General features: G+C 53.7%; 1 pseudogene; it reads left to right on the top strand.

The window, feature by feature from the left end:
* The window catches only part of LOC144490410 (atlastin-2-like), a 30,891-nt pseudogene extending 14,732 nt beyond the window's left edge, over positions 1-16,159 (top strand).
* Positions 16,160-16,376: the final 217 nt, after the last annotated feature.

Here is a 16,376-nt window from a genome sequence, read left to right as displayed (position 1 = left end):
CTTCTGCACGGTATGGATTCTAGGATTCTGGAGGGCTTCACAACCAATGGGCTCTCTCAGCACTGACCCTCCCACAGTGCGGCGCTCCCTCAGCACTGACCCTCCCACAGTGCGGCGCTACCTCAGCATTGACCCTCACACAGTGCGGCGCTCCCTCAGCACTGACCCTCCCACAGTGCGGCGCTCCCTCAGCACTGACCCTCACACAGTGCGGCGCTCCCTCGGCACTGACTCTCCCACAGTGCGGCGCTCCCTCAGCACTGACCCTCACACAGTGCGGCGCTCCCTCAGCACTGACCCTCCCACAGTGCGGCGCTCCCTCAGCACTTACCCTCCCACAGTGCGGCCCTCCCTCAGCACTGACCCTCCCACAGTGCGGCGCTCCCTCAGCACTGACCCTCCCACAGTGCGGCGCTCCCTCAGTACTGACTCGCCCACAGTGTGGCGCTCCCTCAGCACTGACCCTCCCACAGTGCGGCGCTCCCTCAGCACTGACCCTCCCACAGTGCGGCGCTCCCTCAGCACTGACCCTCCCACAGTGCGGTGCTCCCTCAGCACTGACCCTCCCACAGTGCGGCGATCCCTCAGCACTGACCCTCCCATAGTGCGGCACTCCCTCAACACTGACCCTCACACAGTGCGGCGCTCCCTCAGCACTGACACTCCCACAGTGCGGCGCTCCCTCAGCACCGACCCTCCCACAGTGCGGCGCTCCCTCAGCACTTACCCTCCCACAGTGCGGCCCTCCCTCAGCACTGACCCTCCCACAGTGCGGCGCTCCCTCAGCACTGACCCTCCCACAGTGCGGCGCTCCCTCAGTACTGACTCGCCCACAGTGTGGCGCTCCCTCAGCACTGACCCTCCCACAGTGCGGCGCTCCCTCAGCACTGACCCTCCCACAGTGCGGCGCTCCCTCAGCACTGACCCTCCCACAGTGCGGTGCTCCCTCAGCACTGACCCTCCCACAGTGCGGCGATCCCTCAGCACTGACCCTCCCATAGTGCGGCACTCCCTCAACACTGACCCTCACACAGTGCGGCGCTCCCTCAGCACTGACACTCCCACAGTGCGGCGCTCCCTCAGCACCGACCCTCCCACAGTGCGGCGCTCCCTCAGCACTGACCCTCCCACAGTGCGGCGCTCCCTCAGCACTGACCCTCCCACAGTGCGGCGCTCCCTCAGCACTGACCCTCCCACAGTGCGGTGCTCCCTCAGCACTGACTGTCTGATAGCCTGGTACTTCCTTCATCATCAAACAACATGTTTTAATAGTGAAGTTGAGTTAAATATCCTCCCTGTGTATGTCTCTCTTTGTCTCTCTCTCTCTCTCTGCCCCTCCCTCTCTCTGTCTCTTTTTTTCTATCTCTCTGCCTGTCTCTCTCTGTCTGTCTCTCTCTCTCTCTCTCTCTGCCTGTTTCTCTTTCTGTGTCTGTGTCTCCCTCTCTGTGTCTCCCTCTCTGTGTCTCCCTCTCTGTGTCTCCCTCTCTGTGTCTCCCTCTCTCTGTCCCTCTCTCTCGCTCTGTCCCTCTCCCTCTCTCTGTCTCCCTCTCTCTGTCTCTTTTTCTCTCTCTCTTTTTCTCTCTCTATATCTCTCTCTCTCTCTGTCTTTCTCTCTCTGTCTCTCTCTCTCTGTCTTTTTCTCTCTGTCTCTCTCGCTCTGTCTCTCTCGCTCTGTCTTTTTCTCTCTGCCTCTCTCTCTCTCTCTGTCTCTCTCTCTCGTTCTCTCCCTCTCTCTCTCTCTCCCTCTCTCTGTCTCTCTCTCTCGTTCTCTCCCTCTCTCTCTCTCCACTCTCTCTGATCCACTGCAGTCATTCTCGGGGTTACCGATCCCCCAGGAAGCTGCGAGAATGATCTGATCTGCTCCCTGTCACGCCTTTGACCTCTCGCCCATCCTCGCCACAGTTCTTGTTATGATGTGGAGATGCCGGCGTTGGACTGTGTTGAACACAGTAAGAGTTTTAACAACACCAGGTTAAAGTCCAACAGGTTTATTTGGTAGCAAATGCCACTAGCTTTCGGAGCGCTGCTCCTTCGTCAGATGGAGTGGAAATCTGCTCTCAAACAGGGAACACAGAGACACAAAATCAAGTTACAGAATAACAGAATCGCATTCTAATCAGTATTCTGTAACTTGATTTTGTGTCTCTGTGCCCTGTTTGAGAGCAGATTTCCACTCCATCTGACGAAGGAGCAGCGCTCCGAAAGCTTATGGTATTTGCTACCAAATAAACCTGTTGGACTTTAACCTGGTGTTGTTAAAACTCTTACACAGTTCTTGCACCCAGACATTATGGGGGTCTACCCGCCAGCCCTTCTGTCTACTCCCCCCCCCCCCCACTACCCACTGCCCACACCCCCTCACCTGCACCCTCGTCCGTGTTGCTGAAGTAGGTTGGGACTTTATTCCCTGGAGCGTAGAAGATTGAGGGGAGATTTGATAGAGGTGTATAAGATTTTGATGGGTACAGATAGAGTGAATGCAAGCAGGCTTTTTCCGCTGAGGCTAGGGGAGAAAAAAACCCAGAGGGCATGGGCTAAGGGTGAAAGGAGAAAAGTTTAAAGGGAATATTAGGGGGGGGCTTCTTCACGCAGAGAGTGGTGGGAGTGTGGAATGAGCTGCCGGATAAAGTGGTAAATGCAGGGTCACTTTTAGCATTTAAGAAAAACTTGGACGGGTTCATGGATGAGAGGGGTGTAGAGGGATATGGTCCAAGTGCAGGTCAGTGGGACTGGGCAAAAAATGGTTTGGCACAGACAAGAAGGGCCAAAAGGCCTGTTTCTGAGCTGTAATTTTCTATCTGTGGTTCTAAATTGACCTTCTCCCCCCTCCCTCTCTCTCTCGTGAAGATATCGAAGACGATTTTAAGACTCACCTGGACACGCTCGTCCACATGTTACTGAGTCCGGAGAACCTGGTGGAGAAAGAGATTGGAGGCTCGAGAATCAGCTGTCGGAACCTGCTGGAATATTTCAAGGTGGGGGGCACCCTCCTCCGTGGACCCCCTGACACCCCGGGGTGGGGGCACCCACCACCGTGGACCCCCTGACACCCCGGGGTGGGGGCACCCACCACCGTGGACCCCCTGACACCCCGGGGTGGGGGCACCCACCACCGTGGACCCCCTGACACCCCGGGGTGGGGGCGCTGGCCTACGATGAGAGGCTGAGTAAATTGAAACCATAAGACATCGGAGCAGAATTAGGCCACTCGGCCCATCGAGTCTGCTCTGCCTTTCCATCATTTGATTTGATTTATTATTGTCACATGTATTGGGATACAGTGAAAAGTATTGTTTCTTGCGCGCTATACAAAGCATACCGTTCATAGAGAAGGAAAGGAGAGAGTGCAGAATGTAGTGTTACAGTCATAGCTCGGGTGTAGAGAAAGATCAACTTAGTGCGAGGTAGGTCCATTCAAAAGTCTGACGGCAGCAGGGAAGAAGCTGTTCTTGAGTCGGTCGGTACGTGACCTCAGACTTTTGTATCTTCTTCCCGATGGAAGAAGGTGGAAGAGAGAATGTCCGGGGTGCGTGGGGGTCCTTAATTATGCTGGCTGCTTTTCCCCGAGGCAGCGGGAAGTGTAGACAGAGTCAATGGATGGGAGGCTGGTTTGCGTGATGGATTGGGCTACATTCACGACCTTTTGTAGTTCCTTGTGGTCTTGGGCAGAGCAGGAGCCCCATACCAAGCTGTGATACAATCAGAAAGGATGCTTTCTATGGGCCATCTGTAAAAGTTGGTGAGAGTCGTAGCTGACATGCCAAATTTCCTTAGTCTTCTGAGAAAGTAGAGGCGTTGGTGTGGCTTTCTTAACTACAGTGTCGGCATGGGGGGACCAGGACAGGTTGTTGGTGATCTGGACACCTAAAAACTTGAAGCTCTCGACCCTTTCTACTTCGTTCCTGAAGCAGTTGAGGCTACCTCATTGAATGTTTTTAAGGCAAGGATAGATAGATTTTTGAACAGTAAAGGAATTAAGGGTTATGGTGAGCGGGCGGGTAAGTGGAGCTGAGTCCACGAAGAGATCAGCCCTGATCTTATTGAATGGCGGAGCAGGCTCGAGGGGCCAGATGGCCCACTCCTGCTCCTAGTTCTTATGCAATTTCTTCTTGAAATCACACAATGTTTTGGCCTCGACTGTATAGGACGGCAGAATTTGTGAGGAGTTGGGGAGAGCAGGTGGCAGGGCGCTGGGTGAATCGAGGTTGGAGGGAGGGAAGGCGAGGGTTTCCGCAGCTGATTAGCTGAGACGGGGTGGCGGTGGGTTCTGCGACGGGCTTCGTCCTGCGTCCACCTCCCTGCTGATCCTGTTCTCTTCCTTTGCTCTGTCACTTCAGGCTTACATTAAGATCTTCCAAGGCGAGGACCTTCCACACCCCAGATCCATTCTCGAGGTGAGACCGCTTTCCTGACAGGAATAACCTGCACGCAGCAGGATCCTTTGGGGGGAGCAGCGAATATTGGCACATTGAAATCCTCAATCGATTGCTTTTGGAAAAGGGCGGCACAGTGGGTTAGTCCCGGCCTTGGGTCACTGTCTGTGCGGAGTCTGCATGTTCTCCCCGTGTCTGCATGGGTTTCCTCTGGGTGCTCCGGTTTCCTCCCACAGTCCAAAAGCTGTGTGGGTTAGGTGGATTGGCCATGCTAAGTTGCCCCTCAGTGTCCAATGATGTGTGGGTTAGGTGGATTGGCCATGCTAAATTGCCCCTTAGTGTCCAAAGATGTGGAGGTTAGGTGGATTGGCCGAGGTTAGGTGGATTGGCCATGTTAAATTGCCCCTTACTGTCAGGGGGATTAGCAGGGTAAATACACGGGGTTATGGGGATAGGGACTGGGTGGGATTGTGGTCGGTGCAGACTCGATGGGCCGAATGGCCTCCTTCTGCACTGTGGGGATTCTATGATTACGTGGGAGGGAAGTGAATCTCTCCACTAGCTGGGGGTGAGCTTAACCTTACGCCTGGGTCAGTTCTAACCTCATTGCTGGGGATCCTCTCTGGTATCTATGGCCCTCAGCACCCCCTCCATTCTCCCTGGCTGCACAGAGAGGGTATGTATCGGGCAGGCTATTCGCCTGTGTGAGGCATCCCCCCTCGAGCTCGGAAATCCCTGCCCCTTTGCCACGAGGGACCCTGATTGGTTCTCCCTGCTCCTCCCTTCCCTCCATCTCCAACCCTCTACCCTAGTGGTATTATCGCCAGACTATTAATCCAGAAACCCAGCTAATGTTCTGGGGGACCCGGGTTCGAATCCCGCCACGGCAGACGGTGGAATTTGAATCCAATAAAAAAAGTATCTGGAATTAAGAATCTACTGATGACCCATTGTCGGAAAAACCCATCTGGTTCCCTTTAGGGAAGGAAATCTGCCGTCCTTACCCGGTCTGGCCTACATGTGACTCCAGAGCCACAGCAATGTGGGTGACTCTCAACTGCCCTCTGAAATGATATCAGAGCACAGGACACCCTGGAGGGTTTAAAGTTAAGGTTTTAAAGTTTTTAAAAAAGTTTATTTATGAGTGGCACAAGTAAGGGTTACATTAATACTGCAATGAAGTTACTGTGAAAATCCCCTAGTCGCCCACACTCCGGCGCCTGTTCGGGTCAGTCATTGCAATCCTTCCAAGTCCGTCTGCATGCCTGAGAACATTGGACGCACTATCACGCACATATGGACCTGAACACTGAGTGGTGCAGTCCATTCAGCCCATCTCTGTGGCCCACACATTCCTAGCCCCTCTCCCCATCTCATGTGGAGGTGATTAGAGCTACAGATCAAACTCTCCTTTGCTAGAATGTTTTCAAAAGTGCCACAAGTAAGGCTTACATTAACACTGCAATGAAGTTACTGTGAAAATCCCCTAGTCGCCCACACTCCTGTTCGGGTTACACCGAGGGAGAATTTAGCACCCTAACCAGCAGGTCTTTCGGAATGTGGGAGGAAACCGGAGCGACCCGGAGGAAACCCACGCAGACACCGGGGAGGGGGAGAACGTGCAGACTCCGCACAGACAGTGACCCAAACCGGGAATCGAACCCGGGTCCCTGGCGCTGTGAGGCAGCAGTGCTAACCCACTGGTTGGGCCAGGGACTGAGAGGGCACCTTGGAGGGCTGGGCCAGAGGAAGACGGGCTGAGATATCGGAATCGCAAAAGCTCAGTCTGCAGGTGCAGCAGGTGATCAAGAAGGCGAATGGAATGTTGGCCTTTATCGCGAAGGGGATGGAGTATAAAAGCAGGGAGGTCTTGCTGCAACTGTACAAGGCACTGGTGAGGCCGCAACTGGAGTACTGTGTGCAGTTTTGGTCCCCTTATTTGCGAAAGGATATATTGGCCTTGGAGGGAGTGCAGAGAAGGTTCACCAGGTTGATACCGGAGACGAGGGGTGTAGCTTATGAGGAGAGATTAAACAGATTGGGTCTGTACTCGTTGGAGTTTAGAAAGATGAGGGGTGATCTTATAGAGACATATAAGATAATGAAGGGGCTGGATAGGGTAGAGGTGGAGAGATTCTTTCCACTTAGAAGGGAAACCAGAACTAGAGGGCACAGCCTCAAAATAAGGGGGGGCCGGTTCAGAACAAAGTTGAGGGGGAACTTCTTCTCTCAGAGGGTGGTGAATCTCTGGAATTCTCTGCCCATTGAAGTGGTGGAGGCTTCCTCGTTGAATATGTTTAAATCACGGGTAGATAGTTTTCTGATCGATAAGGGAATTAGGGGATATGGGGAGCAGGCGGGTAAGTGGAACTGATTCGCTTCAGATCAGCCATGATCTTGCTGAATGGCGGGGCAGGCTCGAAGGGCCAGATGGCCTACTCCTGCTCCTATTTCTTATGTTCTTATGTTCTTAGTACAGGGGGCTGGAGCTGACGGGTTGAGAGGTCGGCCTTGGAGGAGGATGGGTCGGATTGATCCGTGCGCTGGGCCTTTCCCTCAAGTAATGATCGTTCTTCATCTTTTGACAGGCGACAGCAGAGGCCAACAACCGGGCAGCGTTCGCTTTGTCCATCGATTATTATCGCCATGCGATGGAGGGGGTAGGCAGCGAGACCAAACCGCTTCAGACAGAGAGGCAGCTCACTGCTTGTAGACGTGTAGAATCCATGTACTCCCCGCACGGCAAGAGGCCATTTGATTCACTGAATCTGTGCTGCTTCTTTCATCCCTCCCCACTCCCCGCAGGAGCGAGTCCCACATTCTCCCCCACTCCCCGTGGGAGCGAGTCCCACATTCTCCCCCACTCCCCGTGGGAGCGAGTCCCACATTCTCCCCCACTCCCCGTGGGAGCGAGTCCCACATTCTCCCCCACTCCCCGTGGGAGCGAGTCCCACATTCTCCCCCACTCCCCCGTGGGAGCGAGTCCCACATTCTCCCCCACACCCCCGTGGGAGCGAGTCCCACATTCTCCCCCACTCCCCCGTGGGAGCGAGTCCCACATTCTCCCCCACTCCCCCATGGGAGCGAGTCCCACATTCTCCCCCACTCCCCGTGGGAGCGAGTCCCACATTCTCCCCCACTCCCCGTGGGAGCGAGTCCCACATTCTCCCCCACTCCCCGTGGGAGCGAGTCCCACATTCTCCCCCACTCCCCGTGGGAGCGAGTCCCACATTCTCCCCCACTCCCCCGTGGGAGCGAGTCCCACATTCTCCCCCACTCTCCCCGTGGGAGCAAGTCCCATATTCTCCTCTCTCTCTGAGGAAAGACATTTCTCGTGAATTCCCTCAAGAACACAAGAAGCTCGACACCATCCAGGACAAAGCAGCCCCGCTCGATCGACACGCTAACAACAAACACTCACTCCCTCCACCCCCGACGCACAGTGACAGCCGTGTGAACCGTCTACAAGATGCACCGCAGCGACTCACCAAGGCTCCTTCCACAGCACCTTCCAAACCCGCCACCTCTACCATCTAGAAGGACGAGGGGGGGGCAGCAGACACATGGGGAACACCCCCACCTGCAAGTTCCCCCCTCCGAGCCACTCACCATCCCGACTTGGAAATATATCGGCCGTTCCTTCACTGTGGGTGGGGTCAAAATCCCGGAACTCCCTCCCTAACAGCACTGTGGGTGTACCTACACCACACACGGGGACTGACTGATGTCCAATCACAATCCCGGAACTCCCTCCCTAACAGCACTGTGGGTGTACCTACACCACACGGGGACTGCAGCGGGTTCAAGATGGCGGCTCACCCACCCCCTTCTCAAGGGGCAGTTAGGGACGGGTAATAAACACTGGACCAGCCAGAGACACCCACTTACTGTAAATGAATTTTTATAACATGATTAGTCACGACCTTATATTGATAATGGAGCTCGTGTGGCTCTGTGGGGAGTATCGCTGCCTCTGAAGCCAGGAGCTCTGGGTTTGAGTCCCAGCCCAGGAGTTGACGGCCAAGGAAGGTGCCTTCATGACGCGGCCAAACAGGTCGAGTTTCGGCCTGCAAATTCCTCCCAACTCCCGCCACTGGTTGGAGGTAAGAGTGGGAGAGACTCCTGATCAGCCACGCTTGATGTAGAGTGGCGCCCCTCAAGCTATAAGGCCCTGGCGACAGGCTAGCGACTTGTTCCAGGAAAGATCCTCGCTATGGTAACAGATTAAAGTCTGCCTTGAGCACCACGAAGTGCGGGAAACGTAGAAGATAGGAGCAGGAGGAGGCCATTTGGCCCATCAAACCTGCTCCCCCATTCATCACCATCATGGCTGATCATCCAACCCAATAGCCTAATCCTGCTTTCCCCCCATAACCTTTGACCCCGTTCGCCCCCAAGTGCTGTATCCAGCCGCCTCTGGAATACATTCAATGTTTTGGCATCAACAACTTCCTGTGGGAATGAATTCCACAGCCTCACCGGGTGAAGAAATGTCTCCTCATCTCCGTCCCAAATGGTCTACCCCGAATCCTCAGACTGTGACCCCCTGGTTCTGGACTCCCCCCACCATCGGGAACATCCTCCCTGCGTCTACCCTGTCTCGTCCTGTTAGAATTTTATAAGTCTCTATGAGATCCCTCCCCTCATTCGTCTGAACTCCAGCGAAAACAATCCTAACCTGGTCAATCTCTCCTCATACATCAGTCCCCCAGGAATCAGCCTGGGAAACCTTCGCTGCGCTCCCTCGAGAGCAAGAACATCCTTCCTCAGAAAAGGAGACCAAAACTGCACACAATACTCTCGGTGTGGCCTCACCAAGGCCCTGTATAATCGCAACAACACATCCCTGCTCCTGTACTCGAAACCTCTCGCAATGAAGGCCAACATACCATTTGCCTTCTTTACCGCCTGCTGCACCTGCATGCTTACCTTCAGCGACTGGTGCACAAGGACACCCAGGTCCCGCTGCACACTCCCCTCTCCCAATTTACACCCATTCAGGTAGTAATCTGCCTTCTTGTTTTTGCTTCCAAAGTGAATAACCTCACACTTATCCAAATTTTACTGCATCTGCCATTGATTAGCCCACTCACCCAACTTGTCCAGATCATTATGAAGGATCTCTGCATCCTCGTCACAGTTCACCCTCCCGTCCATCTTGGTATCATCTGTAAACTTTGAGATGTTACATTTTGTTCCCTCATCCAAATCATTAATATATATTGTGAATAGCTGGGGTCCCAGCACCGATCCATGTGGCACTCCACTAGTTACTACCTGCCAATTGGAAAAGCACCCATTAATTCCTACTCTTTGTTTCCTCTCTGCCAACCAGTTTTCTGTCCATCCCAATACACTTCCCCCAATCTCATCCGCTTTAATCTTGAACGATAACCTCTTAGGAGGGACAAGCTATCTTACATTGACGGCCCCCTAGTTCTGGTCTCCGCCCCACACAAGTGGAAACATCTTCTCTCCATCGACCCTCTCGAAACCCCCTTCATCATTTTAAAGACATTGATCAGGTCCAAGGCGGGAGGTTGGAATTAAGATACAGATCACCATGATTTAATTCGATGGTAGAGCATTGCCTGAGGGGCTGAATGGCCTCCTCCTGTTCCTGTGCAACAGGCTGGAGAAGAGGGGCTGAATGGCCCTCTCCCGTTCCTGTGTAACAAGCACAAGGAGAAAGAAGGGCTGAATGGCCTCCTCCTGTTCCTGTGTAACAGGCTCAAGGAGTGGGGCTGAATGGCCTCCTCCTGTTCCTGTGTAACAGGCTGGAGGACGAAGGGCTGAATGGCCTCCTGTTCCAGTGTAACTGGCTCAGGGAGAGGGGCTGAATGGCCTCCTCCTGTTCCTGTGTCACAGGCTCGAGGAGAGAGGCTGAAAGGCCTCCTCCTGTTACTGTGTGACAGGCTGGAGGAGAAGAGGGGCTGAATGGCCTCGCTGTGCTGCAGGTGTCGCTCTGAGATGTCCCTGTGTCGCTCTGAGATGTCTCTGTGTCGCCCTGAGATGTCTCTGTGTCGCTCTGAGATGTCTCTGTGTCGCTCTGAGATGTCTCTGTGTCGCTCTGAGATGTCTCTGTGTCGCTCTGAGATGTCTCTGTGTCGCCCTGAGATGTCTCTGTGTCGCTCTGAGATGTCTCTGTGTTGCTCTGAGATGTCTCTGTGTCGCTCTGAGATAGAACATAGAACATAGAACATTACAGCGCAGAACAGGCCCTTCGGCCCACGATGTTGCACCGACCAGTTAAAAAAAAAACTGTGACCCTCCAACCTAAACCAATTTCTTTTCGTCCATGAACCTATCTACGGATCTCTTAAACGCCCCCAAACTAGGCGCATTTACTACTGATGCTGGCAGGGCATTCCAATCCCTCACCACCCTCTGGGTAAAGAACCTACCCCTGACATCGGTTCTATAACTACCCCCCCTCAATTTAAAGCCATGCCCCCTCGTGCTGGATTTCTCCATCAGAGGAAAAAGGCTATCACTATCCACCCTATCTAAACCTCTAATCATCTTATATGTTTCAATAAGATCCCCTCTTAGCCGCCGCCTTTCCAGCGAAAACAATCCCAAATCCCTCAGCCTCTCCTCATAGGATCTCCCCTCCATACCAGGCAACATCCTGGTAAACCTCCTCTGCACCCTCTCCAAAGCCTCCACATCCTTCCTGTAATGTGGGGACCAGAACTGCACACAGTACTCCAAGTGCGGCCGCACCAGAGTTGTGTACAGTTGCAACATAACGCTACGACTCCTAAATTCAATCCCCCTACCAATAAACGCCAAGACACCATATGCCTTCTTAACAACCTTATCTACTTGATTCCCAACTTTCAGGGATCTATGCACACATACACCTAGATCCCTCTGCTCCTCCACACTATTCAAAGTCCTCCCGTTAGCCCTATACTCAACACATCTGTTATTCCTACCAAAGTGAATTACCTCACACTTCTCCGCATTAAACTCCATCCGCCACCTCTCGGCCCAACTTTGCAACCTGTCTAAGTCTTCCTGCAAACTACGACACCCTTCCTCACTGTCTACCACACGACCGACTTTGGTGTCATCAGCAAATTTGCTAATCCACCCAACTATACCCTCATCCAGATCATTAATAAATATTACAAACAGCAGTGGCCCCAAAACAGATCCCTGAGGTACACCACTTGTAACCGCACTCCATGATGAATATTTACTATCAACCACCACCCTCTGTTTCCTATCCGCTAGCCAATTCCTGATCCAATTTCCTAGATCACCCCCAATCCCATACATCTGCATTTTCTGCAGAAGCCTACCATGGTGAACCTTATCAAACGCCTTACTAAAATCCATATATACCACGTCCACTGCCTTGCCCCCATCCACCTCCTTGGTCACTTTCTCAAAAAACTCAATAAGGTTAGTAAGGCCTGTCCCTGTGTCGCCCTGAGATGTCCCTGTGTCGCTCTGAGATGTCCCTGTGTCGCTCTGAGATGTCCCTGTGTCGCTCTGAGATGTCCCTGTGTCGCTCTGAGATGTCTCTGTGTCGCCCTGAGATGTCCCTGTGTCGCCCTGAGATGTCTCTGTGTCGCTCTGAGATGTCCCTGTGTCGCTCTGAGATGTCTCTGTGTCGCCCTGAGATGTCCCTGTGTCGTTCTGAGATGTCTCTGTGTCGCTCTGAGATGTCCCTGTGTCGCTCTGAGATGTCTCTGTGTCGCTCTGAGATGTCCCTGTGTCGCTCTGAGATGTCCCTGTGTCGCTCTGAGATGTCCCTGTGTCGCTCTGAGATGTCTCTGTGTCGCTCTGAGATGTCTCTGTGTCGCTCTGAGATGTCCCTGTGTCGCTCTGAGATGTCTCTGTGTCGCTCTGAGATGTCCCTGTGTCGCTCTGAGATGTCCCTGTGTCGCTCTGAGATGTCTCTGTGTTGCTCTGCCTTCCAGCTGTGTGGCGGGGACAAAGCTTACCTCCAGCCCAGCAAGATCCGCGAGCGACACCAGGTCTACCGTGAGGCAGCGGTGGAGAAGTTCCGCGGCATCAAGAAGATGGGTGGCCGGGCGGTGAGCATGCGCTTCGAGGACCAGCTGGAGTCGGACATCGAGGGCATGCTGGAGAGCTACCTCAAGTTTAACCGCAGCAAGAACTTCTTCAGCGTCCTGCGTACCCCGGCCGCCATGCTGCTGATTATCATCAGCATGCATGTGCTGTCCGGCCTCCTGGGACTCCTCGGCTTGGGCTTCCTCTCGGTCATCTTCAACTTCATTATTGGCATCTGCACCCTCACCCTCATGACCTGGTCCTACGTCAAGTACACGGGGCAAAGCCCCATGCTGGGAGAGATCATCGATTCCATCAGCGACGCCTTACTGAGCGGGGTGAGTGAGCACCGCTGCTCCCCACCTCTCGAGCAGGCGGAGAATCTCAGCAGGTCCGGCCCCCATCCGTAAGGAGAGAAAAGAGCTGACCTGTCCAGTCCCGATGACCCTTTGTCAAAGGCATCGAAAGTGGGAGATCTTTATACTGCAGGGGGGAGGGAATGAAAGAGGAATCATAGCCACAGAAACAAATGTCATAGAATCCCTACAGTACAGGAGGAGGCCATTCAGCCCATCGAGTCTGCACCAACCACAATCCCACCCAGGCCCCATTCCCGTACCCATTTACCCTGCTAATCCCCCTGACACTAGGGTCAATTTAGCACGGGCAATCCGCCTAACCTCCACATCTTTGGACACTAAGGGGCAATTTAGCATGGCCAATCCACCTAACCCGCACATCTTTGGACACTAAGTGGCAATTTAGCATGGCCAATCCGCCTAACCTCCACATCTTTGGACACTAAGGGGCAATTTAGCATGGCCAATCCACCTAACCCGCACATCTTTGGACACTAAGTGGCAATTTAGCATGGCCAATCCGCCTAACCTCCACATCTTTGGACACTAAGGGGCAATTTAGCATGGCCAATCCATCTAACCTGCACATCTTTGGACACTAAGGGGCAATTTAGCATGGCCAATCCACCTAACCCGCACATCTTTGGACACTAAGTGGCAATTTAGCATGGCCAATCCACCTAACCTACACATCTTTGGACACTAAGGGACAATTTAGCACGGCCAATCCACCTAACCTACACATCTTTGGACACTAAGGGGCAATTTAGCATGGCCAATCCACCTAACCCGCACATCTTTGGACACTAAGGGGCAATTTAGCATGGCCAATCCGCCTAACCTCCACATCTTTGGACACTAAGGGACAATTTAGCACGGCCAATCCACCTAACCTACACATCTTTGGACACTAAGGGGCAATTTAGCATGGCCAATCCACCTAACCCGCACATCTTTGGACACTAAGGGAAAGTTTAGCATGGCCAATCCACCTAACCCGCACATCTTTGGACACTAAGGGGCAATTTAGCACGGCCAATCCACCTAACCTACACATCTTTGGACACTAAGGGGCAATTTAGCATGGCCAATCCACCTAACCGGCACATCTTTGGACACTAAGGGACAATTTAGCATGGCCAATCCACCTAACCCGCACATCTTTGGACACGAAGGGACAATTTAGCACGGCCAATCCACCTAACCCGCACATCTTTGGACACTAAGGGAAAGTTTAGCATTGCCAATCCACCTAACCTGCACATCTTTGGACACGAAGGGACAATTTAGCATGGCCAATCCACCTAACCTGCATATCTTTGGACACTAAGGGGCAATTTAGCATGGCCAATCCACCTAACCCGCACATCTTTGGACACTAAGGGACAATTTAGCATGGCCAATCCACCTAACCTGCACATCTTTGGACACTAAGGGGCAATTTAGCATGGCCAATCCACCTAACCTGCACATCTTTGGACACTAAGGGGCAATTTAGCATGGCCAATCCCCCTAACCCGCACATCTTTTAACATCTTTGGACAAGGGGAAAGGCTGCTAATGGCAGCCCATGGAGAGGAGAGAAGGTGTGATTGGCCAAAAGGCAGAGAAGCTGAAATCAGAGGGTGAGCTGTGACAGAGGGAGATGTGGGGGGGGAAAGGGGAGATGGGTGGGAGAGAGGCAAAATTGAGAGAAAGGGGGAAAGGGAAAGCAAAGGGGGAGAAAAGGTAAGGAAGGGGGGGGTAAAGTAGGGGGAAAGAGTGGGGGGCGGGGGGAAGACTCATGGCTGTGACTCATCTTTCATTCCCTCCCCCTGCAGTATAAATATCTCCCACTTTCTCTGCCTTTGTCAAAGGGTCATCGGGACTGGAAACGTCAGCTCTTTTCTCTCCTTCCAGATGCTGCCCAGACCCGCTGAGATTTTCCAGCGTTTTCTCTCTTGGTTTCAGATTCCAGCACCCGCAGTGATTTGCTTTCCTCCAACAGGCAGAACGGTGCTCCCAGATTTAAGGAAGTAAAGTTTATTTATTGGTCACAAGTAAGGCTGACATTAACACCGCAATGAAGTTACTGTGAAAATCCCCTAGTCCCCACACTCCGGCGCCTGTTCGGGTTACACTGAGGGAGAATTTAGCACCCGAACCAGCACGTCTTTCAGACTGTGGGAGGAAACCGGAGCACCCGGAGGAAACCCACGCAGACACGGGGAGAACGTGCCGACTCCACACAGACAGTGACCCAAGTCGGGAATCGAACCCGGGTCCCTGGAGCTGTGAGGCAGCAGTGCTAACCCACTGTGCCACCGTGTCTCCACACTCTGGGATGTTTGATGGGTGCAGGACGTAAAGCTTCACCCACAAGTCTTTGTTTCTTCAGCCGGTTCTGCCCGAACGAGTGACGATCACTCAGGGACCTCAGTCGCTTCACTCTGTCCCTCGGGGTGGCACGGCGGGTTAGCACCGCTGCCTCACAGCGCCAGGGACCCGGGTTCGATTCCCGGCCTCGGGTCACTGCCATAGAGGTTTACAGCATGGAAAACAGGCCCTTCGGCCCAACTTGTCCATGCTATCCAATTTTTACCACCAAAATGTTTTTTTTTCATGGGACATGGGGGTCGCTGGCTGGGCCAGCATTTATTGCCCAACCCTAGTTGTCCTTGGAAGGCAGTTGAGAGTCAACCATAAGACCCAGGAGCAGAATTAGGCCACTCGGCCCATCGAGTCTGCTCCACCATTCAATCATGGCTGATATTTTTCTCATCCCCATTCTCCTGCCATTTCCCCATAACCCCCTGACCCCCTTATGGTCGGCACGGTGGCACAGCGGGTTGGCACTGCTGCCTCACAGCGCCAGGGACCCGGGTTCAATTCCGGGGTCACTGTCTGTGCGGAGTTTGCACGTTCTCCCCGTGTCTGCGTGGGTTTCCTCCGGGTGCTCCGGTTTTTCCTCCCACAGTCCGAAAGACGTGCAGGTTAGGGGTGCATTGACCCGAACAGGCGCCGGAGTGTGGGCGACGAGGGGAATTTCACAGTAACTTCATTGCAGCGTTAATGTAAGCCTTACTTGTGACACTAATGAATAAACTTTGAAAGACTTTAATCAAGAACCTATCTATCTCTGTCCGAACCACGTCGCTCGTGGCGATGGAGTGGGATCTTGCTGTGCACAAACTGGAGGCCGCAGCGCTAAAAGTCACCTGTTGTCCATCCTGTGGGGGTGGGCGATATTGGGGGATGATGTGAGAGCTTTTGTGTTCAGGTCGGATGTCCAGGCGCTGTCTTGTTGACCCTCGAAGTCTCCCTCTCTTCCAGGTGATGACGCTGATAGTTAACCGGTACCTGTCGCCGCAGCAAGCTACCCTGGTGGCTGGACTGGCCCAGACCAGCGGGAAATACTAGTACCACCCACCGGCCGGCGGCTTCCAGGCGCACCCTCGCCGGCCCGGAGCCGCTCGCCGCTGCGTCTGGGGGGGGCTTGGGCAACGACGGAACTCGGATCCCTCCCTCCCTCCCAGGAGACTTCCCCAATCGGCACGGTGCGGACCACAGCGGCAGCTTGGGTGAGGCACGGGGGTCCGCCCGGAGAATCAAGGCCGGTACGTCCAACATGAGGAGT

Source organism: Mustelus asterias, unplaced genomic scaffold, assembly GCF_964213995.1.
Source record: "Mustelus asterias unplaced genomic scaffold, sMusAst1.hap1.1 HAP1_SCAFFOLD_3248, whole genome shotgun sequence".
Lineage (NCBI taxonomy): Eukaryota > Metazoa > Chordata > Chondrichthyes > Carcharhiniformes > Triakidae > Mustelus > Mustelus asterias.
This window is presented reverse-complemented; position numbering and strand designations above follow the sequence as displayed.